Consider the following 24,694-nt stretch of genomic DNA (forward strand, 5'->3'; position numbering starts at 1 on the left):
AATAGCAGGGAAGTGCAATTGTACCTCATTCCTGGCAGGAGGAGAACTGGAATCCGGCAAACAGCCTTCGTAACCACAACACACCCATTTATTGAGTGCCTACTATATGCTAAACTCTTTATGAGGCACCCCACACGTGCTTGCTCATCCACCTCTCAGGACAACCCTGCCAAATTGGGGCTCTCATCCCATGTTTTGGTTGAGGAAACTGGGGGCTCAGAGCTAACAAAACGTTGCCTAATGTTGTACAGCAAGTCAGAGGAAGTGCCAGAGAAAAATCTATTCCACCAGCTTGCCATCCTTCTTGCCACAGAGTCTGTGGGTTCCCTGAATTTCCTCCAACCTCAGTAGCCTACAAGGCAAAGTAGGGCCAGGTTTGCCTTTAATTCAGAAGTAGGGTGGACTCAGGGAGACTTTGACCCAGTATTCCAACAGGTCAGCAAGAATCCAGATTCCCTCTCTCTCTTCCCTCTGTCACATTCATCCTAAATCTGGTCCCCTCAGGGATGGAGGGAGGCTGCTGATAGCTAAGGAGAGAGAGAGAGAAAAAGAGAGAGAGAGAGAAGATTCATGAACCGGCTGCACTTGAATCTACCCTCCTCCCACTGGGTGGTCAGTTTGTGAAGACAGGGATATTTGATTGCTTGGCTGTATCCCAAGTGCCCAGAACAGTGCCTGGCACATAGCAGTTGCTCGGTCATATAGGTGAATGAATAAAAAAGGCAGGATCACCCTCAGACAAGTCATACTTCTCTCCTCGGACTGAGGGTTGAGTCAGCTTCCCCTAAAGCACATGACCAAGCAAACTTGCGGGCATGTTAGATGGGATGCGGAGGCTAGGGATGAATGTCCCTGGCTGCCTCCCCCTGCAGGGTTTCTCTGTCTCCTTCCCAGAGGCTCAGGTCTCACAGGGTGACCCTCCCCACACAGCTCTCCCTGGGGTCCAGTAACCGTGTCCCCTTGCTTGTTCCGATCTAGTGGTAAGGACACACCACTGTCGCTAGCCTGGGTGCTGAACCATCCCTTACACCTTTCTCTTCATCTCAACCACCCTTCTAGAAATAGTACCTTTATTCAACTCACCACAAATTACTCAAATTCAAATGGGCCAGCTATGTCCTACTGGGACCGTCCAGCTCTCCATCTCCGTCCTTGCTGCCACCAGGCTCTCACCAGACTCCGCCCTCCTTCCCCAAATTACAAAAGAGCCTAGGGAATGCAAGCAGGAATGGAGGGGGATGTCTACACTAGCAGAAGTTCTGCTCTACTTGCTAGGAATTTACTCCACCAAGCTCCAAGCTGTATGCTTTCCCCATGTGCTGTCATTTCAAGCGTCAAGGTGCTCTTATCAGTACCCTTTTACAGATGAGGAAGCGGAAGCTCAGAGAGGTCAGAGTAGCTTGCCTGTAGGGGTAGGAAGTCCCAAAGCCAGGCGTTATCAGTTGAATTGTGTCCCTTCCAAAAAGATCTGCTGAAACCCTAACAACAAACACCTGTGAACGTGACCCTATTCGGAAATAGAGTCTTTGCAAATAAAATAGTTAAGATGAGGTCATTAAGGTAGGCCCAAGTCCAATATGACTGGTGTCCTTATAAGAACAGGGAAGCTCAGACCCAGACCCACACCCAGAGAGGACAATGCCATGTGAAGACACACACACAGGGAGACGGCTTGGGGGGGCGGGGAGCGGGAGGGGAGATCTGTCACCAAGTGCCAAGGATGCCTGGGGCCACCAGGAGCTGGAAAAGGAGGGAAGGAGCCTCTGGAGACTTTGGAGGGAGCAGGGCTTTGCCAACACCCTGATTTCAGACTTCTAGCTTCCAGGACTGTGAGAGAATACATTTCTGTTGTTTAAACTCCCAGCCTGTGATACTTTGTTGCAACCGTCACAGGAATAAACTAGAACAACAGGTTTCCATCAAACTCCAGGATTTGTGCCTGTTACATAGGATTCCCCTAACTCTGCTTCTCCTCAAAGCCACCCAAAGCCCAGAAAATAAAATTCATTTACTCCTTCTCTAGGGAGACTTTAGATCAGATCTCACCTTGTCCCCCCTCTGGCCTCTGTCTCCACACCGGGAGCTACTAGAGCTAGATTGCAGTGCCACCTTGGGCCAGAAGAGGTCCCTCACACGGCCAACTTCTGTCCTTGCCATAAACCTGCAGCCTGACCTAGAAACCGTGTGTGTGTGTGTGTGTGTGTGTGTGTGTGTGGTCGGTACCCCAGTCTCAGGAAATCCTGTCCCCTCTGCTTCAAACCCACCCAGAATCTGGCAGCTCCTCTCTCCTCTGCCTCCACCCTGGTCTGAAACCCCATCAGCGCCCCCCTGGGACAGTGCAGCGCCCCCCGGAAAGCGCAGTGCCCTCTGCCCTGGTCCCCGACATCCTGCCCTCGCCCCCCACAGCCTGTGCTCCCCACAGCCACCACCAGAGGGCTCCTGCTTCAACGTCACCTCCTCAGGGTAGCCTCCTGTGATGGTTCCTTTTATGTGTCAGCCTGGTGGGACCTCAGGGTGCCCAGGTGTTTGGTTAAGCATTACTTCGGGTGCCTCGGTGATGGTGTTTCCAGGAGAGATTAGCATTAGAATTGGTAGAGTCAGTAAGGGTGATGGCCCTCCCCAGTGTGGGTGCGACTCATCCAATCCACTGGGGGTCTGAGTAGAACAAAAAGGTGGAGGAAGAGAGACTTCTCCCTTCCTCCCTCCATCCCTCTGTCCCCCTCCCTTCCTCCCTCTTTCCCTCCCCCTAGCCCCCTTCCTTCCCTCTCTCCCTGTCTCCCTCCCTCTTTCCCTTTCTCCCCCCACCCACCCTCTGTCTCCCCCCACCCCCAACTGGTGGTGCGGGGACATCTGTCTTCTCCTGCCCTCTGACTGGGACTTCCAGCATCATCAGCTTTCCTGGCTCTCGAGCTTGCTGGCCACAGACTATACGACTCCTCAGCTTCCACAATCTTGCGAGCCAATTCCTTACAACAAGTCTCTTTCTAGACATCTATCCATCCCAGTGGTTTTGTTCCCCTGGAGAACCCCGACTGAGACACCACCCAGGGCTTCCCTGTCCGGTCACCTCAACCCGAGGCATTTTCCATTTTATCTCCTTCACTGAGCTCTGAAATCACCTTCTTCCTTCCCTCAGTTACACTCTGGCTCCCTCTCCCGTGACAGAATTGAAACCACACGAGGACAGGCATTTTCTCCACTTCAGTGGCTGGATCCCTAATACCTAGAACAGTGCTTGGTATACAGTAGGTGCTCAATATATAGTAGCTGGATTGAATCATTGACTCCAGGATCTGATGACCCAGAGGCCCACGTGATGGTGGAAGGAATAAACAGCCCATTTTCTCTGGATTACAACCACCGGCCGCAGACGAAGGACTCGAACCCGGGTCTCTCCACTCTCACAGCGGGCCTGGTCCCTCCCAGCTTTGGAATAACCAGGACACAGGGTTCAGAAGTGAAGATGGGCAGCAGGGAGGGGAACCCCAAATTGCCCTCCATGAATTGCCCTAAAGCAGGCTTTCTCGCCCTCAGCGCCGCTGACATTCAGGGCAGCTCACTCTCTGGGGGGCGTCCTGTGGGCACTGTGGGGGCTGAGCAGTCCACCCACTCGATGCCAGGAGTACCCCCCATGTGAGAACCACAGATGTCCCCGGACATCACTCAGTGTCTCCTGGGAGGGCAGAACTGTCCCTCGGTGAGGGAGGCAACCCTGCCCACCTCCCTGCCTGACGCCCTGCTCGCTGTACCTGTGGGCCCCGGATATGGGAAGACCCGGGGAGCCTGTGCATTCCGGGCTGGGCCCCGATGGCAGGCGGGAGGCCTGGCCCAGCCTGCCCCGTAGCAGCCAGACCAAGGAAATTGGATTAACTCGAAGGAGCTGGCCAAGATGATCCGTCATGCCATCTGAAGGACAGCGTATTGATCTCCACGTTGCGAAAAAATTAAATGATATCCCTTTTTGTTATTTAAAACGCTGCTTAAGCAATTCTGTAATGGAACAGTCCGGCCCGGGTCCAGGAGCTCCCTGGCCGGCCGGCCGCGGCTCCCGATCGGGTGGAGGCCGGGGAGTGTGGCCGCAGCGCTGTCTTCCCCTGGGTAATTGATGACCCGGGAGAGAGCGGCTCCATTTTGCCGGCGACGTGCGCAGCTTTGATTTATTAAAGACATAACAATTATGAAATAGCTGATTTATAATCAACTCGCCCGGGGCCCTAATTGATTTCTGGGGCAAAATTTAGAACGGGAGGAACTGACACCTTGGGAAAGGGGCCACCAGCCTTAGGGATGGGCCGTGATGGGGTGGCTGGTGGGGCCTGGCCCTGGGGCGGGGGGGGGTGGGGGTGGGCAGGAGGACGGGCCTGGGAGACAGTGACCTGAGTCTGACCGCATCCGTTGTCACCTCGTGAGATGTTGAGCTTCTGGTCAGCTTTGCCTGAGACGGGTGAGCTCCGTGGACACCACCATTTCCAAATGACAGAGGCGGCCCCAGATCCTACGGAGGCCATGTGCCATATTGCCCGAAAATCTCTCGGCATGCTCTGTGTTTGGAGACCTCCTACTTGTACCCATAGCAGCCCTGAGAGCCTGGCACAGGGTATGGAAATGAGTCCGCCCCACTGTGTCCAGAAGCTTCTATTCCTTCAGAGCCCCATGCAAGGGTTGCCAAATTTGGCCAATAAGCATACAGGAGGGCCAGTTAAATCTGAGTCTCAGACGAACAACAAATGAATTTTTAGCATAAGCATAGCCCATCCATATTGGGACACACTTAGACTTAAGAATTATTTGTGGCTTATCTGGGCATTTTGACAATCCTACCATGATATTCAGGACCCCAAGAGCCCCCAGGAGGGCCCATTCTCCTGATGAAGAAGTGGAGGCAAGAGGATGTTCCGTGTCTGCCCAAGGTCACATGGTAGCTGACTTCAGATTCACACCCAACCCTGGGGTCTGAGCCTTGCCAAGCCTTCAGGATCCTACCCTGCTTTCAGAGGGAAGGGACAGGCTAGGCTGCTTGCAGTGACCAGGTCTGGTGACAAATGGACTTGGGTTCACATTGCCCCAGTGCAGCCTTATTATTGCTGTGTGCCCTTGAAAAAAGAGCCTTGCCTCTCTGTGCTTGAGTCTCCAGAACTGTAAAATGGGCGTGATTGTGGTATCTCCATCACAGGGGGCGGGGGAGGGTAAAATGGTGTGTGGGCACCCACACCAGATGAGCACTCAGTCCTTGGGAGGGGTTTCCTGGAGCTCTAACAAAGACGGAGAAAGACAAAGACAGAAAGAGACAGAGAGTTAAGGACAAAAAGAGAGTTGGCAAGAGAGGAAGTCGGAGATAGAGTCACAGAGAGAGAGAGAGAGCAATGGAGATGCTTGCACTCCATTTGGAGATGGGGTGGCTCCAGAGGGTAGGAATTAAGTCTACAAATCAGAACGTTCAAGCAGTCTCTGTAAGGCAGGCAGAGAGCAAATAAGAAGCCCGTGGGACACAGAGATCCAGAGCTCACCACCCAGCGGCCGCCTGCACCCAGTCCCCGTGATGGCCCTGCTGAGCAGTTTTAAGTATCGTTAAAGATAAAATAATTTTCCCCCTCTGAGCCATGTGATTGACGAGGTAATGGGCCCCGCCGACAAGGAGAAGGTCAGGCTGGAATGTAATCAGTTTTTTCCAGAGCAATGCATAAACATGATGGCACAGAGGCGGGGAAGAGAGGAGGGACCATGATTGTCCCCAAACACTCTGAGCTCTCAGCTGCAGGGCATGATGAGGCCACGGTGACAGTGGGGACCGGGGGGGCCTCCTGGAGGAGGTGTGGCCGCAGCTGGGATTGGAAGGAGAAGGCATCACGGGCAGCAGAGACTGCAGAAGCAAAGGTGTGGAGGTAGGACATGTGTCTCCGTGCATCTTCCTGCCCCCCACCTGATCTTACTGTCAGAACCCACAGATGAGTGCATTATTCCCAGCCTCAAACCTTCCGTGGCCCCCAGGCCACCCACTCCAGGCTTCTCTTCCTCTTATTAGCTGTGTGATCTTGGACCTGTCAGCTCCCCATCCCAGCCTCAGTCTCCTGATGTGTAAATCAGGATGGGTATCGCCCTTCTCCACCCGTGGATATGGCCAGAGAGCTCAAAGAAAGGAACACTCATAGCAGTGCTTTTGGCTGCAAGTAACAGGAAAACCCAAGTTATTCGGCTTCAACGTTAAAAAATATTTTTCATTTTATAAACAAATCACTAAGGTCTTTACTCAAAAAGCGCCTCTTCCAAGAACCAAGCTGATCAATGCTCCTGCTCTCTCTCTCTTTTACCCTTTCTCTTTTTTTCTCCCTAGCTCTTAATACATCCTGACTCTGTTTGTTCATTATCTGCTCCAAGTGTCAGCTCCCTGAGGGCAGAAATTTTTGTCTGTTTTGTTCACATGCTCTCAACAACAGTTGCTCATTAGATGCTTGTTAAATAGATGGATGGCATGGGGCACTTGGGTGGCTCAGGTGGTTGAGCGTCCAACTCTAGATTTCAGCTTAGGTCATGATCTCAGGGTCGTGAGATCAAGTCCTATGTCAGGCTGAGCATGGAGGCTGCTTAAGATTCCCTCTCTCCCTCTCCCTCTGCCCCTCCCGGCCCCTCTCTAAAAATAAATAAATTAATTATTTAATTAAAAATAAATGGATGGTTTACTTATTCATCCAGGGATGATATATTCTGCTATTCAAGAACTTAGTCCTGTGTTTTCCTCAGTATGTCCACCATGTTACTCCTCATAGTCTAAAATGATTGCCAAAGACGACCATCACACCCTTGTTCCAGCCCCAGGAAGGAAGAAGTGTGGAAAGGGCAAAGTGTTTCTCCAGAGGACTGTCTCTTTTAAGGAACCTTCCCAGGAACCCCTCCCAAAATGTCATTGACCAGAACTCAACCACATGGCCACACCTAGCTAGGTAGCTGCAAAGGAGTCCGGGAAATGTAGTCTTTAACAGGTGCCATCCCTCCACCTGCTTAATCCAGCCGCGGTTCACAGATGAGGAAGAAGGGGATGATGGGTGTAAGGAGGCAGAGCAGAACGGACATTCCCGGACCCTCACATCTGATAATGCCTGTTTCGTTTCCTATGACTGTTGTTCCTATCACCACAACTTACGAAGCTCTTAGTAAAATAACAGCAGTAAAATTTATTACCCTACACTTCTGGAGGTCAGAAGTGAGACACAGCTCTCCAAGGCGTCTGCAGGGCTGCTTCCTTCTGGAGGCTCCAGGGGAGAACCGTTTCCTGCCTTCTCCAGCTTCCAGAGGCACCCACATTCCTTGGCTCCTGGCCCCTCCCTCCATCTTCACAACCAGCAAAGGCTGGTGGAGTCCTCACACTGCCATCTCTCTGCTTCTCCCTCTCCGGCCCCCCTCTTCCATGTTTCAGGACGCTGGGGATTACACTGAGCCCACCACTCCAGAATATTCTCTCTGAAGGTCAGCTGGCTAGCTACCTTCCTGCTGTCTGCTGGATTGCTGCTTGCCATGTAATCTAATGCAGTCTGGGGATTATGGCCTTCACCTTCTTGGGCCTCCACAAAGGGAGAAATTCCACTGTACCCATTGCCCAGATCAGAACACTGAGGCCCCCAGACACAGAGCAACTTGCCTGTGGTCTCATGAATTCCAAAAGCTGGAGTTCGAACCCATGCATGCGTGACTGCAAAGCCTGCGCCTCCTTCACCGTCATGTTGTATGACCACTCTTGTGATTCGCATCATTACTATTATTGTGGCTATAATAATATTACTATTATCACTCACCGACCACTCACTACGTCGGCACCAGCCTCCAGGATTCCCACTTGAGCTGACCCCCTACAGAAGGGTGTTACAAAGGAGAGCATGGAGGCACGGGGAGGTCGAAGGGCACTCCAAGGTCACCCAGCAGGTGGCGGAGCCAGAACTTGAACCCAGGTCCATCTGGGGACAGACCACTGGCCTCCCCACCACTGAGGAGAAAGCCACGGCCCGACAGAGGCCGCAGAGGACCCTGCCTAGGTTACCCAGGCCCTTTTCCTGACAGAGGCTGGGGCAGCAGAAGGCACAGGAAGCCAGCCAAGTGCTGAGTCTGCAACGCAACATATTTCCACAAAAGCCACTGGCCATGTGGCCACGTGGCCCCAGGGCTCTGCAGATGATCAATCTTGCCCTGTCCCTCTTGCTGCCTGCCCACCCCACGCACCCCCCCACACGTCCACCCCCGTGCCCTTCATCCCTCCCTCTCCCGGTCTCTGCCCAGCTTCCCACATCCTGGAGGAGGCATCAGGCGAGGAGGGTCAGCCCACCCCATCCATCACAGAAACTCTCAGCAGCAGGATTTGCTAGCCAGAGGGTAGGAGCACAAATCATGGGGTTCACGGGCCAGGTCCTCAGCTCAGGTTCTCCTGCAGTGTTGGGCCAGGAATTAACTTGCCACGCCTCCGTTTCTTCGTCTGCAAAATGGGTTTGAGGAAAGAGAATCTGCGTTGTAGGGTTCATGTGAGGGTTATGAGAACTATGACAAGCACTTTGGGTATCGACAGTAGATAAATCCTGTATTCGGCCGTAAGAGGTTTCAGGGTACCTTGGGAAGGCTTCCTGGAAGAAGCAACATTTGATCTGGGCCTTAAAATTCCGGGAGAATTTGGAGAAACTGAGGGGAGGGGAAAGTCCTGGTGGGTGAATGGCTTGAGCAAAAGGCGTGGAGGCTGGAAGCTACACAAGGGTGTTAGAGCATCACAAGGAGAGGAGGAATGAACCACCCAAAGACCTCAAACGCCAGGTGGAAAGAGTCGGGGCTCTGCTGTCGATAATGAGGAGCCGTGAAAAATTCTGGGGTGCCTGGGGCCGGGCAGTGACCCAGTGAGAGAAACATATCGGTGCTTGGAGGCATGACGAGGTTTACTGACTTTCCCCGGGGCCACCGGACAGGCAAGTTCCAGGGCTGGGATTTGAACCCAGGCAGTCTGGTACCGAGGCAGGAGGGCTCCTACCGGTAGCACCAGCTCCAACCCCAGAGCTGCTTACTCAGCCGCTCTGTCCCTAACGCCTCCCAGATGTTAGAGGCTGGCGCCCTCCCCTATCACCCCAGCCGTCCCTGAACCTTCCAGCCTCCGGGACCGGCCGAGACCGTTGTTTAGTGAGAGGGATTCTGCTGGTTCCACAGAGATCACTCGTTGGGTGCCCGTGATGGGCTGAATTGTGTCCCCTGCCCCCAAATTCAAATGTGCAAGTCCTAACCCCCAGGACCTCAGAATGTGACTGTATTTGGAAACAGGGTCTTTAAAGAGCTAATTGAGTTAAATGAGGTCATTAGGGTGGGCCCTGATCCACTAGGACGGGTGTCCTTATAAGAAGAGGAGATTAGGACACAGACACACGCAGAGGGAAGATCACGTGAGGACAGAGAGAGGACAGCCATCGACAAGCCAAAGAGAGAGGCCTCGGAAAAAAACAATCCTGTCAAGGCCTTGGCTCAAACCTCTAGCCTCCAGAATTGTGAGAAAATAAATGTCTGGTGTGGAAACTGCCCAGTCTATTGTAGTTTGTGACGACAACCCCAGCAAACTCATACAGTGGCTGGGAGAAGAGCTTCACCAGCCCCAGATCCTCATCAGTCAGGACTGTTTGGTCTGCAAGTGACAAACAAACACACACACAAACAAAAAATGAATCGGTTCAGATTCTTCTTAAGCAAGAAGACAGCTATTATAACAAAACACAGAGCTGCAGGCATGGTTCGATCCAGGTGCTCAAATCATGCCCAGATCATCTGTTTTCCTTTCTACTAGCTCCATCCTCAGGGAAGTGTTTCTCTCATGGTGATCAGATGGTGCTAGGAAGACCAGCCTCCCATCTGCTTAGCAACCTCTGAGGAAAACAAGTATCTTCTCCCCTGTAACAGAACTTCCCCCATAAACCCAGCAAATTGTTCAGGAGCTCATTCTGATTGGGCCAACTTGGGTCATGGTGGATGATCCAGTCACCCATCCTGGTGGGTGATTCAGTGAGCCAGTCACTGAAGCCAGAGTTTCAGCAGCCTCTAATTGTCTTCCTGGGTGTCTTTATTGGGCTGCATTGAGGCAAGGAACGGGGGTGGGGGCGGGGGGGCATGGGGCAAATCGTGTATTGGTTGATCCCAGGAAGCATCAAGGAGGGGAACGTGAGACCTGGAAGGGAAATGGCCAACACAGAGGTGATGATGAGCAGGTGGTGTGGAGGGGAGGGGTCTCTAGGATACTATAGAGAACGTGCCTTGGAGTTATCCCAACAGTAGGGTCAGGCAGCTGCCGTATTTACCCACCGGCTCCCTATCTGTAAAGGCTGCATTAATTCTCTTGCCTTCTGGCCTGGCCTGCCCTGGCTGAGTGAGCTCCAGCAGCCAGGAAGATATCTTCCGAGAGCAGGTTGCCAGTTTCTGCAGTAAGCAGGCTTGGCCCGCAAAGGTGAGCTCAAGAGGATACGGGTATGGTGGCTACACGGGCTCATAGCTTCCCTACCTGGTGCCCAGGCTGAAGCCAACCCTGCCTGAACCTCATGGACCAAAAGCAAGACAAGGGAAGTCCCCCTAGGAAAATCCAAGGCGCTGTTCTGGAAGAAGGAAGGATGCAGGACAGGCTAAAGCAAAGATGGTCTAGATACAGTCAGTTCTTCATTCTTCCCATGAATCTCACGTGTTCCCACTGGCTGCCTCTTGACATTTTCCTCAAGTTGTCCAAGAACCCCAAGACCCTTCTCGGTCCACAGCTCAGTCATGCTTGCAAACATCGGTGGCGGGCGGGGGTGGGGGGGTGGCGGGCAGATGGTGGGATGGATGGGCCATTCCTGCTGTTACTTCTGTGGCGATGTTGAACAATGGTTTTGTGCAGTCCTGCTTCCTTGTCCCTGCTGGTCCTAAGCCAGGTCCTTGCACACACCGGTGGGACTTCAAGGTGACACTCATTTGGTTTACAGTCACGAATGAGTTCAGGTCCCAATCACCAAGCTAGACACCATGACAGGAGAAGTGAGTGAGGTAGGACTTCCATCCCCACTGAGCTCTGTGTTAGAATCCAGTCCCTTCTCTTTTTCCTTAGAACTAAGTCCCCACTGGGACACCACCGAGTGCCCTTTCCTGCCCTTAGATCTCTATCCAGGCCACCTCAACCCATCAGAGAGAACCTCAAATGGGAAGGAACTCTGCACATCCAGGAGTTTGGGGAGAGATGTATTAGCTAGTTATCATTGCAGAACAAATGGGCACCAACTTAGCAGCTTAACACAACACTCGTCTATTATTTCACAGTTTCTGTGATTGAGAGCCAGGACACGACTTAGCTGCTCCTCTGCTCCAGGATTTCTCAAAAGGCTGCAACTAAACTGTCAGCTGAGGCCACAGTCATCTCCAGGTTCAACAGGAACTGAGTCTGCTTCCAAGTTCAAGAGGCCTTGTGTACTTCTTTTGCTCTCTCGGAGCCCAGCTCCCATGCGAGCAACCCCAGGCTAGTCGGCCAAAAGGAGAGCATCCTTGATCTTCATAGAAGATGATCACAGCACAAAATCCAGTTGTCCCAGCCAGCAGCCAGCTGACCCCCCCAAACAAGAGAGCCCAGCCAAGATCCGCAGAGCCGCGTACCCAGCCCTGAGTTGAGTGCAGAGGCAGGACTGAGGCTGGTTAAGACGAGCAGAATCATCCAGCTAATCTGCAGACTTGGGAACAAAAATAAGCACTCGGTGCTTTCAGCTGTTGGATTGGGGGCTGGCTTGACAGATCCAATCTGCTACGGCGCCGTCATCACAACGGGCTCCCACTGAAATATGAATAAAACGAGGAGGAATCACTCAGTCGGCTCTCCCCAGATAAAGAAGTTCTGCTTCACAGAGTTTTGCTGTCTCTGCTCCACAAAAGAAAGGTGGCTGGCAGCTTCTCCTGATTAAAAACTGTTAAGTTCCACCTCACCAGGCATCCCATTAACCTCCTCTTGCAGCCACCTTCCCGGGAGGGCTCAGGAGCCCGGGGATGCTCTTGCAGCCTTGCAGGCTGGACCAGGGACTGGCCAGGGGTTCTCCGAACAGCACCCCTGCCCGCCATCCTATTCCCGGCTCTTTGCTACGGAGGCTCGCTCGCTAAGGATCTGCTAGCCTTTTCTTTCCCACACCTGAGGCCCTCTTAAGGCAAAGGAACAACAATAGCTGCTGGAGAATAGCAGGATGGACTTCAGGAAGCCTCAGGTCAAGGCTTGTTCCGGACTCAGCCATGAGGTTGGACTCATCACTGTCCAGGAATGCTTGGTAAATAAAGGATGTCTCCTGCCCACTCCCCAGGCCCATCCCTGAGCAACGCCCCCCACCCCCACTCCCCAGACCTCCTTCAAGGTCTAGCCGGGAACAGAGCTTCTGGGACCTGCCCCAGCACATCTTCTCTCATTGGTGGGTCCCGCCGCCCTACCCGTAGCTAAGTATGTTTACTATCACCCCAGAAAGCAAGCACTCTCAGCCCCACAGCTCGGTGATCACGAGCATAAACTCTAGAGTATAGAAAGCTTAGAAAACCTGCAAGGAATGCAGGAATGATTCGACCTTGAAGGATGATCCACCCATATCTGCGCAAAGGGGTAAAACAGTGCAGAACCTCAGCATCACCAAGATACACTGTTACGGCAACAAAGCAAAAGTCCTGGTTACAGTTTCTGTTTGGGATGATTAAAAAAAAAAAAAGAAGTTCTGTGGATGGATGGAGTGATGATTGCACAACGGGGGATACCCAATGCCGCTGCGCCGTACACTTAAAAATCGTTCAGATGGTGAATTTCCCATTATATATATCTGACCACAATTTGAAAGGGTTGGATGGGGGCGGGGCAGAAGGAAAGGTTTTGCCTCTCTCAGGGTGACCCCACTTTATGCTTCCCACATTGCAGTCCCTCGTGGGAAGCTTAGAAGCAGCGTCAGGAACCAGTTTAGAGAAACTGCGATCCGGACAGGAGGGGAGCTGCCCAGAGCCACACAGCAAGGAGGGCGCATGGCCGGGACTTGAGCGAATAAGAAAGTCCCCAAGATCCCTCTCCAGGGAGCGGCTGATTTTGCTCAAGCTCCTGGCAGGGGAGGCAGAATGAGAAGGAAGTGTCTTCTCTCCTTGCGGGAGCCTTGGGAACGTCTCCCTGGGGAGAGGTGCCGGCTGCTGAGGACGTCCCCGTTAAGTCTCCGATCAGGAGATTCGGTGATTTCATTATTGTCTGCAAAGCTCCCGGGAGGGTTCGCGCACAGGTAATCACCCGTTATACAGGGCACTGGAGTCATCAAGGATCCCTGAGGCTGCTCAGAGGGTGGGGCCGAGGTGGGTGTGCAGAGATGGCCCTGCCCATCACCTCTGTGTGGAGAGAGGTCTGGGGGGGAGGGGGGGTGGGGAAGCCCAAGGTCACAGAGCCAAAGCCAAAGAGGGGCAAGATACTCCCTGGCAGCTACCAAAGGGGAAACCTGAGTCAGGTCCCTTCCCTCTGCCCACAGCCCTCCAGGCCTCTCACCTCCCTGGGGTAGAAGCCCAAGTCCTTCCCGTGGCCCCCAAGGCCCTGAACTACCCCGTGCCCTCTCTGACCTCCCCTCCTCCCTCTCTCCCCCTCGCTCCCTCCATCCCAGGCCCTGGTACTTAATGAGTGCTCAGAAAAAAATGAAAGGCCTCGCTCAATGCAGAATAAATGGGCACCTGGAGCACATTTGGAATCTGAAAAGAACTTCTAGTGCATAGCCTCTACTTGGGTTGCTCTCTAGATGAGGAGCTCACTACCTTACAATCAGCTCCCATTCCATCTCAGAGCTGTTCTGGCCATTAGCAGGGTCCTCAACAAAGACTAGGCTGAGTTTTGTTCTCTGAAGCGTGTGTGTGTATGTGTGTGTGTGTGTGTGCTGAAGGATGGGGGAGTGAAATGAGGTCATGAGGGAAATTCTGGAAGCTTTGCAGAGTAGCCTCTGTTTTGAACAAGTTGAAAGCCTGAGGCCATGAGGATGAGGTGAGCCAGACTGACTTCCTCCCTCTCCCTCTCTCTGTGTCTCTCTATCTCTCTCCATTTGTCTCTCTGTTTCTGTCTCTCTCTCCTTTTTTCTTCTTGTCTCTGGGTTTCTATCTCTGGGTCGCTGTGCTGTTCAAAGTCACACAGATACCAAAGCAGCCTCCCAGCCCCAAAAGAAAATTGCTGGCCACCCCAGCAGCAGAATAATTGAATCCGCAGGCGGCCCGGGATTGAATCAAGTGAGGGAGTAAAGGTGGGTGGACTGGGGGGGGGGGTTGCGTTCAGGCTAAAAGCCGCCGCGCCAGGAGGATGTGCTTAGCTCTAGGCAGTGGGGGCACAGGCGTGGGGGGTGGGGGGCTGTGAAATCTCAAGGGCGGCTCTGGCTACCCCCCTGCTCCACATGAGCCGGGCTGAGCCCTGCAGAAGGAGCCAGAGGTCTGCGGCACCGTCTCTGCCCATCCCACACACAGTCTGCTGAATCCCCAAAGCCAGCTGGCAGGGCCAGGAGGTGGGGGCTTCACCAGGGGCCCCTGCCAGGGGCAGCCCAGCTCAGCAACTCGAGACTCCGTTACCTGTCATCCATCCACCCATTCCCTCATCCCCCACCCACCCACCTATCCCTCCCCCCACCTATCCTTTCATCCATCTGTCTCCCACCTAGCCACTCACCCAACCTGCCATCCCCCTGCCCCTCAGCCCCCTCATCCCCCCATCCTCCCTCCCACCTATCCTGGTCAAACATTCAGCAAACACTTATTAAGCTCCTGCTGAGTGCCCATTTCTGTGCTGGGTGCTGGAGATACTGGGATATTGGAGGCCCCTGCTCAATTGGAGTTCAGCATCTAGTTGGGAAGATGAATGCTAAGCAAACAATTGAACAAACAGCTCCATCACAGAAATTGTGCCAGTTCTCTAAGACACGCTCTGTCTGCTCTGGGATATCTAATACGGGGAGGGGCATCATTAGGCCCAGAGGGCATGGCCGGGCTCCAAAGGGGAACAGTGTCACAGGCAGAGGGAACAGCATATGCAAAGAGGAGGCAGATGCCCAGTGGCTCAAAGGCAGGGCATGTGGAGCGGGCCCTGGACATGAAGTGAGGACCCTGGACAAGGAGTGGATGTGAGGGGTAGGGGCTGCCCCCAGATTGGGGGCTGCTGGAGAGTCTCCAGGGGGATGGGCAGGAATCAGCCAGAGGAAGTGACAAGGAGGCAAAGGAGATGAGTAGGCCACAGAGGTGGGAGGGAAACCAGGGGTGGGTGGGTCTCGAAGCCAAGGGGAAGGAGACCCGGGCATGGCCAGTCTTCCCTTCTCCTCGCCCGGACCACCCAGCCTGAGAACTGAAGGTCCTGCCCGCCAGCCCGGGCTCTGCCCAGTGACCTCTCTGTCTCTTCCTCCTGTTGGACAGCTGCTGGGGCCCTGAGGACCACGGAGGGAGACCCCTCAGTGGTTGACCTGGCAGCCTCCATGTTCTCCCTGTGAAAGGGGAACATTCCAGCCGCTCCAGAGGCGGAGGGGAAGCACCAAGGCCAAGATGACCACAGTGAGAAGTTATCATGTCCTCTGCACGATGACTGGCATGGCCTTCTGGCCCCGGCATCATTCATTCGTTCGTTCATTCATTCATTCACTCAACAAGTAGTTATTGAGTGCCCAGGTACTGTTCTGGGTGCCGGGGATACAGCTGTAAAGAAAACAATCACAGCTCCTCTATCCTCGAGGAGCTAATACTTAAGTAGCGTGAAACAGAGAATAACACACAAATGCTGACTCTAATTTCAGGAAGCACTATGAATTATAAAGCAGGGAAAGGGGACATAATGGTTTGGTAAAGATGTCCATAGCTGGGGTCATCAGGGAAGGCTTCCTTGAGGAGGTGATGTGTGAGCTGAGACAGTGGAAGGAAGCATCAGTCTGGCCAAGATGTTGGGGAAAGCACTCCAGGTGGGGGCAACAGCAAATGCAAAGGCCCTGAGGCAGGACCAAGTTTGGCATTTTAAGAATCAGCAATTTTGTGTGGCTGGAACAGAGTATGAAGGAGCGGGGAAGGGGTCCATGCTCCCTGACCACCCATCCCTGGCACTCCTATCCCCCTTCTCTCTTGCTTCTCCTCCACTGCAATTCAAACCATGTCCCACACTATACCTTTTCCTTATTTATCTTGTTTGTTTTCTCTCTCTTCAACTGTCAGCTTCATAAAGATGGAAACTTCTTTCTTTCTGGCTGGCCTGTTTGCTCCCTGCTTTGCCACCAGAGCCTAGAACAGTGCCTGGCACACAGTACACGCTCGTAATTTTGAATTAGTGAATGAATGAATGAATGAACGAACGGACAAATGAATAGTCATCATTCCCATCAGGAGGGCCAAGTAGGAAGGCGATCAGAGGCTCTGGCCACTTCAAGAGGCCCTCTAGGAGGTCAGAGCTGAGAGATGTGGGGTCAGGGCCTCCCTTGATTACTGCGATTCTAATTAACTCCTGGGCCGAGAGGGCTGCCCCGCTCGGAGGAATTAGAGATAAGTTTGCATCCAAGTGTTTGAGCAGCAGCTCTATGGGGGAGGGCAGCAACTCCCCCCTCACCCCCCACCAGCCAGCTGGCTTGGGAGGCGGGTGCGGAAAGAGGTCATTTGCATAGGCAGGTAATTGGTTTTGCAAATAAATCTGGTTCTTGAAATTTGTAGATTAGTAATAATACGTCTCCAGATGAGAGAAAAAGGTCACGGATGAATAAAACTACAATTAAACTTTCGGGAGATTATTAAACTAAACAGAAATCTGGCACGGGGCGGCCGAGGGAATATGGAGCGAGGCTGCAAAGGTGGAGAGGGTCTGGAGTGGGGGGGGGGCTCTAGCCTCAGGGGCCAGTGGATGTCCTCACCTCGCTGCCTCATGAAAGCATCTTCTGTACGTCAGGCCCTGTGCACAGTGGGGCGTTCTGTGCGATATGCCCAGGATCCTATTTCTCAGTAGAAAACTGAAGCCGGGGGAGGGAGAGGAAGAAGCCCAAGGCCACGCCAGGCAGGACTTGAACCCAAGACCATTAGCTTTGCACTGTCCTGGGTGGCAGTGAGCCTCATCTTACAGCAGGGGGGAGATGAGGATGGAAGTCCACGTCTGTCTCCTCTTGGCGGGGTAGGACCATTCCTTCCCCACATGTGCTTCATCGTTCTGTGCCTCAAAAATTGGGGCTAGGAGCACTTCGGGTGTGATTTTCAATTTGCAAATGTTTTCATACTTGTGTGGCAACTAAACGGGACCCGGTGGTCAATGGACCAGGCACTGTGCCTGGCATGATGGGGGTGCCTCTTTGGTCATCCCAGGCTCTTGGCTGCAAGCAACAGAAATGTGCTCCGGGAGACATAAGCAGAACCAAAATCGATAAGTAATTCTCAGGGTAGAAGACAAAGGTGGAGAAAGAGGGTGAGCTGATGGAGAGGAAGGGGGACCCGGGCAGGTAACACAACCCTCTTTTGCCACCCATCAGCATGTGACCTTGGGTGAGTCACCCTTCCCCTGGGACCTGTTTCCAAGTCTCTAAAAGGGGGAATGATTGTGCCTGCTTTATTTACTCAGTGTACTCATTCAGAATATTTCCCGAGTCCCGACTGAGTGCCAGGCACTGTTCTAGGCACAGGGAAACCCTGCCCTGGTCGAGCTCACAGCCTAGTGGGGGAGACAGGCAATAAGCAAATAAATCTATAGAGCTTTAAAGAGTGCAAAGTGCTAGGAAGAACATTAGGGCAGGGAAGGCTTCAGGAAGGAGCAAGAAGTAGGGAGGGAGAGCAGATTGCAATTTTAAACAGGACATTCAGGAAAGGCCTCTGAGAAGGTGACGTTCGAGCAGAGATCTGAAGGAGGGGAAGGAGGGAGCCATGGAGAGATGTGGAGGAGGAACATCCCAGGCAGAGGGATGTGCGAAGGCCCTGGGGCAGGACTGAGTCTGGCATGCTGGAGGAACAGCAAGGAGGCTCATGCGGGTGGAGCAGAGTGAGCAAGGGGGAGAGAGGGAGGAGGGGAGGACAGAGAGGGAACGGGGCTGGGTCACGCAGGTCTCCTCGTCCAGAGATCAAGAAGAAAGGCCCTGCTAGGATCACTGAAACAGTGAACAATGTCCAATCTTCCTTCCCAGCCCATTCAGTGGCAGAGGCTGTGGGCTGGCCCTTGATATTCATTCTCTGCTTTCTCTTTTAGAAATAGAAGCTGCCCAACTAAAGACCAGCCTCCCTTGCCGCTCAGTGTGACCATTTGGCTACATAGTGGACAACAGGGTGTGAGCATAAACCATGCATGTAACTTCCAGGTGGTAACCTCAGAACATAAGGACAGGCCCTCCTCCACCCCTTCCCGCTACCCTCCTCCCACCTCATCTGGAAGGTGGCCCGTGATGGCAGGAGCTGGAGCAGCCTGTATGGGCCACAGATGTAAGTTCAGCTGAGGAGGTGGAGCCACAAGGTAAAAAAAGTCTGGTCCCTGGTGATCATGGGGCCATCACTGCAGCATGGGATGATGCCCGGACTGTGAGGACAGGAATGATGAGCTGCTCTTTCACGTAAGCCATGGTCCTATGGTGTCACAGACACGGTCATAGACTCAAGGCAACACAGAGCTCAGATAATACATAATCAAAAGTTTTGAGGGTGGCTCAGTCAGTTAAGCGTCTGCCTTTGGCTCAGGTCATGGTCCCGGGGTCCTGGGATTGAGTCCCGAATCGGGCTCCCTGCTCAGCAGGAAGCCTCTTCTCCATCTGCCTCTGCCCCTCCCCCTGCTCATGCTCACGCCCGCGCGAGCTCTCTCTCTCTCCCTCTCTCACAAAAATAAATAAATAATATTTTTTTAAAAAGTTTTGAGCACCACCACCGCCCACATTGCAAACCCCAGACTTGCTCTCCTCCCTGCTAGCACGCCCCTGCTGCAAACTGTCCATCACCCATTGCCCCCTCCTGATGTCCCAGAGACTCGGCTCTGCGTTTCCCAGCCTTGCTACAACCAAGCTGGACCATGCCAAATGTGCCACCACGTGGCCGGCCGGGAAAGTGTCCCCCCCCTCGGCTCTCCTCGGGGAAAATCCTGCCCGTCTGGGGCTGCCCACTGGTTCCCCAAAAGATTTCATTTTATTCCAGGATATTTTCAGGACCGCCCATCCTCTCCTACGGTCTCTTGCCCCTCATCTCGCCCTCTGTCTGCCTCCCAAATTTTGGCAGCTCCACTAGAGCTGCGCTGGGTCCTTTCAACCTCTGAGTCCTAGGACGGTGGTGGTTCTGGAAGGCAGAAGGCGGCCCAGAGACTGCCAGTAGCCTGGCGGGGTCGCACAGCCAAGCCATCCTCTGCGAAGGAAGCAGGACGTGGAGCCCGGCGACAGAGGGCATTGGGGGCGCTTACTGTGAGTGCCCACCACTACTCCCCCCGCCCCCGGGAACCCCTGCATCAGGGCTGGGTCATTTCATCCCCTCGTTCATTCCACAAACTCTGAACAGGGGCTGTGTGCCTTGTCCTTCTGGCGACACAGGACCGAAGCACACTCTCTCCTCCCTCTGAGAGCTCGCGGCTTAGTGTCGGAGCTGTGGCGAGGTGCCGGGAAGAGGCGCCTGAGCTGGGCTGGGCCTCGGGCTCCCCGGAGGAGGTGATGCACACGCTGAGAAAGCAAAGGGGAGAAGGCAGCGGGGCCCACGCGGAGGGAACAGCAGGAGCCAAGACGCAGAGGTGGGTGCGGTGAATGTGAGCCCCTGAGAGGCAGCCAGAGCTGGGGGGGGGCGGGGTGTGAAGTTAGGGAGGTAATGGGAGCTGAAGGCAATGGGGAGCCAAGGAAGGATTTAGGGCAGGGGGGCAGTGCGATCCGATTTGCCTTTGGGGCCGATCGCCGGGAGGAGGGCGGGGGCGTGGGGGTCAGTCCTGGAGGCCGGTGCGGGCCGGTGAGGGCCCGGGACGGGGCTGTGCGTCCCCGCCGCATCCCCCTGCGGCCTCGCTGCGCCCGGGCGCGAGCGGGAAGGCGGGCCGGGAGGGGGTACCTGGCAGCCAAAAGCCCGGCAGCTAATGAGCCCGGTGCGGCGCGCGCTATTTTTAGCAGCAGCTCCTCGGGACGCCAAATCGCTCCGGCCGGCTCCCGCCAGGCTGCCATGGAAACGCTCAGCGCCGCCGCGAGCGCGGTCCCGGTCCCGGCCCGCGCGCCCTCCCCGCCGCCGCCCCGGCCCCGCTCCCGGCCTTCGACCCTCGGCTCGTCTCCACTCTGCTTGCAGCCTCGGCTTCTCGCCCTTTGAAACGGGCCCACCTCCTAGGACTGCAGGGACCCGGGTGCCCGGAGCTCGGGTTGAGCCCAGCGCCTGGCCCCGGCGATTTCAGCCCCTCGTTGAGCACCTACTGTATGCTACGCATGGCCCTAAGCTTTCCGAGCATTCATCTTACTCATTGAATCCAGAGGCATTTTACGGAGGGGTTGAACGGTCTGCCTAAGTCACACAGCCTGCAGGTGGCGGAGCAGGATGTGAACCCAGGCCAGCTGGCTCCGGACTCGGCACGAACCCCCTGGCCAGCATACATATTTAAAGAGGAATTTGGTGGGGCACCTGGGTGGCTCAGTCGTTAAGCGTCTGCCTTCGGCTCAGGTCATGATCTCAGGGTCCTGGGATCGAGCCCCGCATCGGGCTCCCCGCTCAGAGGGAAGCCTGCTTCTCCCTCTCCCACTCCCTCTGCTTGTGTTCCCTCTCTCGCTGTGTCTCTCTCTGTCAAATAAATAAATAAAATCTTTAAAAAAAAATAAAAATAAATAAATAAATAAAATAAAGAGGAATTTGGAGGGTTTGTGTTTATCCGCCAAGGAAGGCCTCACGAATGGTGGCCTCTGAGGCGAGTGGGGTCCGGGTTTTTACCCCCTACCTTGCTTCATGGGAAACCAGAGGTGAGAGGCTTTACTCCCACAGGGGACAAATGGGGGCATCGAGGCGCGGCCAGGAGCAGCCAGTTGCGGGATGCTGATGCCTGAAAGCTATCGTGGAGGGCATGGGTCCCTGGCACACGGACAACGGCCAGCAGCTGGTGCCCACAGTTCTTTCAGGCAGCGTCACTCAGGCAAGTTGACGGGGACGAGCTGGGAGCCGGGATGGAGGAGTCCGAGCAGGGGAGGGAAGAACCAAGCCCCACCTGGACCAAGGGGTGGGGAGGGCAGGCAGGGGGTCAGATGGGGCAAGAACATACCCCCGCCTGGCTCCTCCCCCGTTTCCCCACCCCCCCCAACCTCCCCGTCTGTAAAGTGGAGTGTTGATTAGCACAGTCCCACCTCCCAGGGGCTGTGGGGACCATCAGAACATTCATACAAGTCCGACCAATGCAGGGACCTATCCGCCTGCCCTTAACATTGGATATTTTGTTCCGCGAGGACTCTTTTTTGCATTGGTTTGAATTTTTGAAAATATGACTTAAAATAGTATTTCTCTTGTTGACCGGGCTTGTTGGCGCCTGCTTACGTTTTGTCTTACCCTAACCCCGGCCTGGTGATAATCATGAGGGTAGTTCAGGACTGTGCCTGGCCCCAGTAAGCCCTCGGTCAAGGTGGCTAACATCTTCAGAGAGCCAGGTGCTGCCAACAGCTCCGAACGTCGTGGGATCCTAAGTGCTGGCGCTCATTCACTACTGTTGGCACCAGCCCTGTGCCCTGGGACCTCAGGCCTTGGCGGGCTCACCTGGAAGATAGTAATAACCTGCTCATCCGAAGTATTTTTATCAGTCCTGATCCGTGGAAGTGAGGGAGGGAGGGATGGGAGCATCATCCCGAGGCAGGCACACAGTGGGCCTCCTTCCCACCACCCCGCCTGGCCCTGAGCTGGGGTTTCTGCCATTAGCACTGCCTCCAAGGATGCTCCCTGGGAGGAGGCGCTGCAGGGCTGGCTCCCCTGCCTAGGGCTGGGGGCGGAGAGGGGGACACAAAGGCCCTTACCCTCCCCCCACCGTTCCCCAATCACCCTGGCAGCAGGGAGGGCGGGGGGAGGGGAGGCCAAGGTTACCATGCCCCTCCCCCAGCCTGGCTATAATTAGCCCCGAGATGAATTAAACATGAGGCCGGCCGTGGAGGGGTGGCAGCGGCGTCTCTGACACTGTAATTGTTCCCAGGCAGAGGGCGGGGCTGATGTGCGCGGCGGGGCGGGCGGGGGGGCGAAGAGCAGCGGGGTAGGCATGGGAACCCATCGCTCCGGTTGCCGGCTGACACGCCCCGAGTTTCCACCGTTAGGACTTCTCAGCCACTCACCCCTTCCTGAGCATGCGAAGCTCCCCAGGACAGAGCTCTGGGTCGGGGCGCGGAGAGGTGCGGGGCGGGGGTGGGAGAGAGGGAGGACTAAGGCTTCGCACCCGCACTGCGGGCCTCCGGCGGCCCGAGAAAGCCCGCGGGACTGGCGGGCCCTCACTCTGGGCTCACCTTGCCCCGTCCTGCACCAGTTAAATTCATTCCCTTGGCCCCAGGAAATGGTGAAATCTCCCCACCAGCCCGCTGACAGGCCACAGGCGGGAGAGGCAGGTGGAGACGCGGGAGGGACCGGGAAGGGGTGGGGCCTCGGCCTCCCCAGTGGACACGCCCCCCCAGCCCTGCCCTAACCTCGCCCTTCCACCTTACTTCCAGATCCACCACCCGCTCCGACGGCGGGACTGTCCCCAGCTCCACCCCCAGGATCAGCCATGTGACCTCGGCGAGGACGGCTTGCCTCACAGTGCCTCAGTGTCCCCATCTACACAATGGGGAGGGGCCGTGGACCCAGGAGGCAGAAAAGTGTCAAGAGTTTAGCTTCCAGGCCCTGTGCCCCATCCCCGGGGAGCCTGTGACTCAGGTCACTGGTTCTCTCCCCTCCTGTTTCCTTCCCTGTAAAATGGAAAGATAATGGTGCTTGGAAGGTGGGAGAAGGGCCATCAGGGGCCCCTCTGCCCCCCGCCCCCCGCCCCCCACAGCCTTGTCTGCAGCCAGAATAAATGTGAGGACAACTCCTTTCTTCCCTGAGAAAAACCGATATAGAATCATCTGTTTGCAGGTATTTTAGAGCAGAAGGATGTTTTCCGCACTCATGGCTCCTCTAGGTCCCCACAGACTCCAAGAGCCCCTGAGTGTCCCCACCCCCATTACTGATATCCTACCTGCCCTGGGCCAGGCCGGGCCGGAGACCCAGCCCTGGAGGGGATCTCAGGCTGGGGAAGCCAAAACCAGCCAGAGACTCCCAGCCCAAGTGGTCAGGCTGGACAGAAGAAGACGGGGTGCCCCACGGTGGAGTGGGTGAAGCCTCAGTGCGGGGTTCACAAAGAAAGCCTCACGCAGTCATGGACCCTGAGTTTTGAAGACCGAGGAGTATTCACACACAGGAAGGAAAGCTGTTCCTGGTGGAGCAAATGGCCGAGGCAAATGCTTGGAGGCAGAAAGCAAAGAAAAAAAAAAATCACAAATTCTGGTCTCTTCTGGAACCCAAAGTGGCTCACCTGGATAGAGCAGCCTGGTCAGGCTTTGCAGGACAAGCTCTCAAGTCAGAACCCACCCTGATGTAGACAGTGGGGCTCAAGAACACAGATCCTAGAGTCAGGCAAGTACTTGCAAAGTGGGGGTCATAATAGCCTGCACCCCCAGAGCTGTTGTGAGGAACAGATGAGTGAAGAGGAGTGTGTAAACACTCAGCACATACTCAAGTACTCACAAGGTGGCTGTTGTTACTATGGTTCCAAACAGGACCACGCAGATCATTTTTTAACAGTTATATATTCATTTTAATGTATATCCTCCCAAATTCATACATACCGTCTACTTCACTCAAAAAAATATATACCTGCATTTTCATTGTTTCATTTTAAAATAAATATGTTTTGTTGGGAAAGAATGGGGAGGAGTTTTAGAGAAAAAGTGATGAAGCAAATGAGGGAAGCCTCGACGGGAACTGCTCTGCTAATAGATTTCTCAGCCTGCTCCTGGGCTTGTAATTAATCCTGAGGGGCTCATTAAGTTCCGGCTTCCGCTCCAGCCACTCATCGGCCTCCCTCCCAGTCTTCCCTCTGCCCCAGGGAGGCCCAGCCTGGCCTGCCCCTGCCGGGGCCTCCCTCCTGCAGTGCTGCCTGGCCCCTAGATCCCTGGGCTTAATCATGGAGAATTAAGGTTTAATCAGAAGCTTTTACTGCTGGGAGGGGAGGCTGTGCGGGGGAACGGCCTCCCAGGTGCAGCAGTAGCCGGAATAGGGTGAGGCCAGCGGGGCAGGGTGAAGCCAGAGCAGGGTCAGAGCCTGGTGATATTTCACACTTTGATACGTTGTTCATTGTAGATGTTTTTGCACTTATTGTGTTTTGTTTTTTTTTTATTTATTTGTGAGAGAGATTGAGCATGCACGAGTGCATGAGTAGGGCTAAGGGGCAGAGCGACAAGCAGACTCCCCGCTGAGCAGGCTCAATCCAAGGATCCTGAGATCATGACCTGAGCCAAAGGCAGACGCTTACCCGACTGAGTCACCCAGGCGCCCCTTTTCATTGTATTTTTTAAATGTGGTATTAAAATAGTAGTTATCCAGGGCGCTTGGGTGGCGCAGTCAGTTAGGCTTCTGACTCTTGGTTGTGGCTCAGATCATAATCCCAGAGTCCTGGGATAGAGCCCTGCGGTGGGCTCTATGCACGCTCAGTCTGCTTGAGATTCTCTCTCTCTCTGCCCCTCCCACTTATGCTCTCTCTCTCCATGACAAATAAGTGAATCTTTAAAAAAAA

General features: G+C 54.6%; 1 protein-coding gene across 1 annotated transcript in view; it reads left to right on the forward strand.

Moving 5' to 3' along the window:
* RPL36 (ribosomal protein L36) overlaps positions 1 to 24,694 on the forward strand; it is a 168,492-nt gene that overhangs the window by 40,926 nt on the left and 102,872 nt on the right. The window lies entirely within an intron of this gene.

Source organism: Leptonychotes weddellii, chromosome 1 (assembly GCF_054177405.1).
Source record: "Leptonychotes weddellii isolate Sample4059 chromosome 1, ASM5417740v2, whole genome shotgun sequence".
Lineage (NCBI taxonomy): Eukaryota > Metazoa > Chordata > Mammalia > Carnivora > Phocidae > Leptonychotes > Leptonychotes weddellii.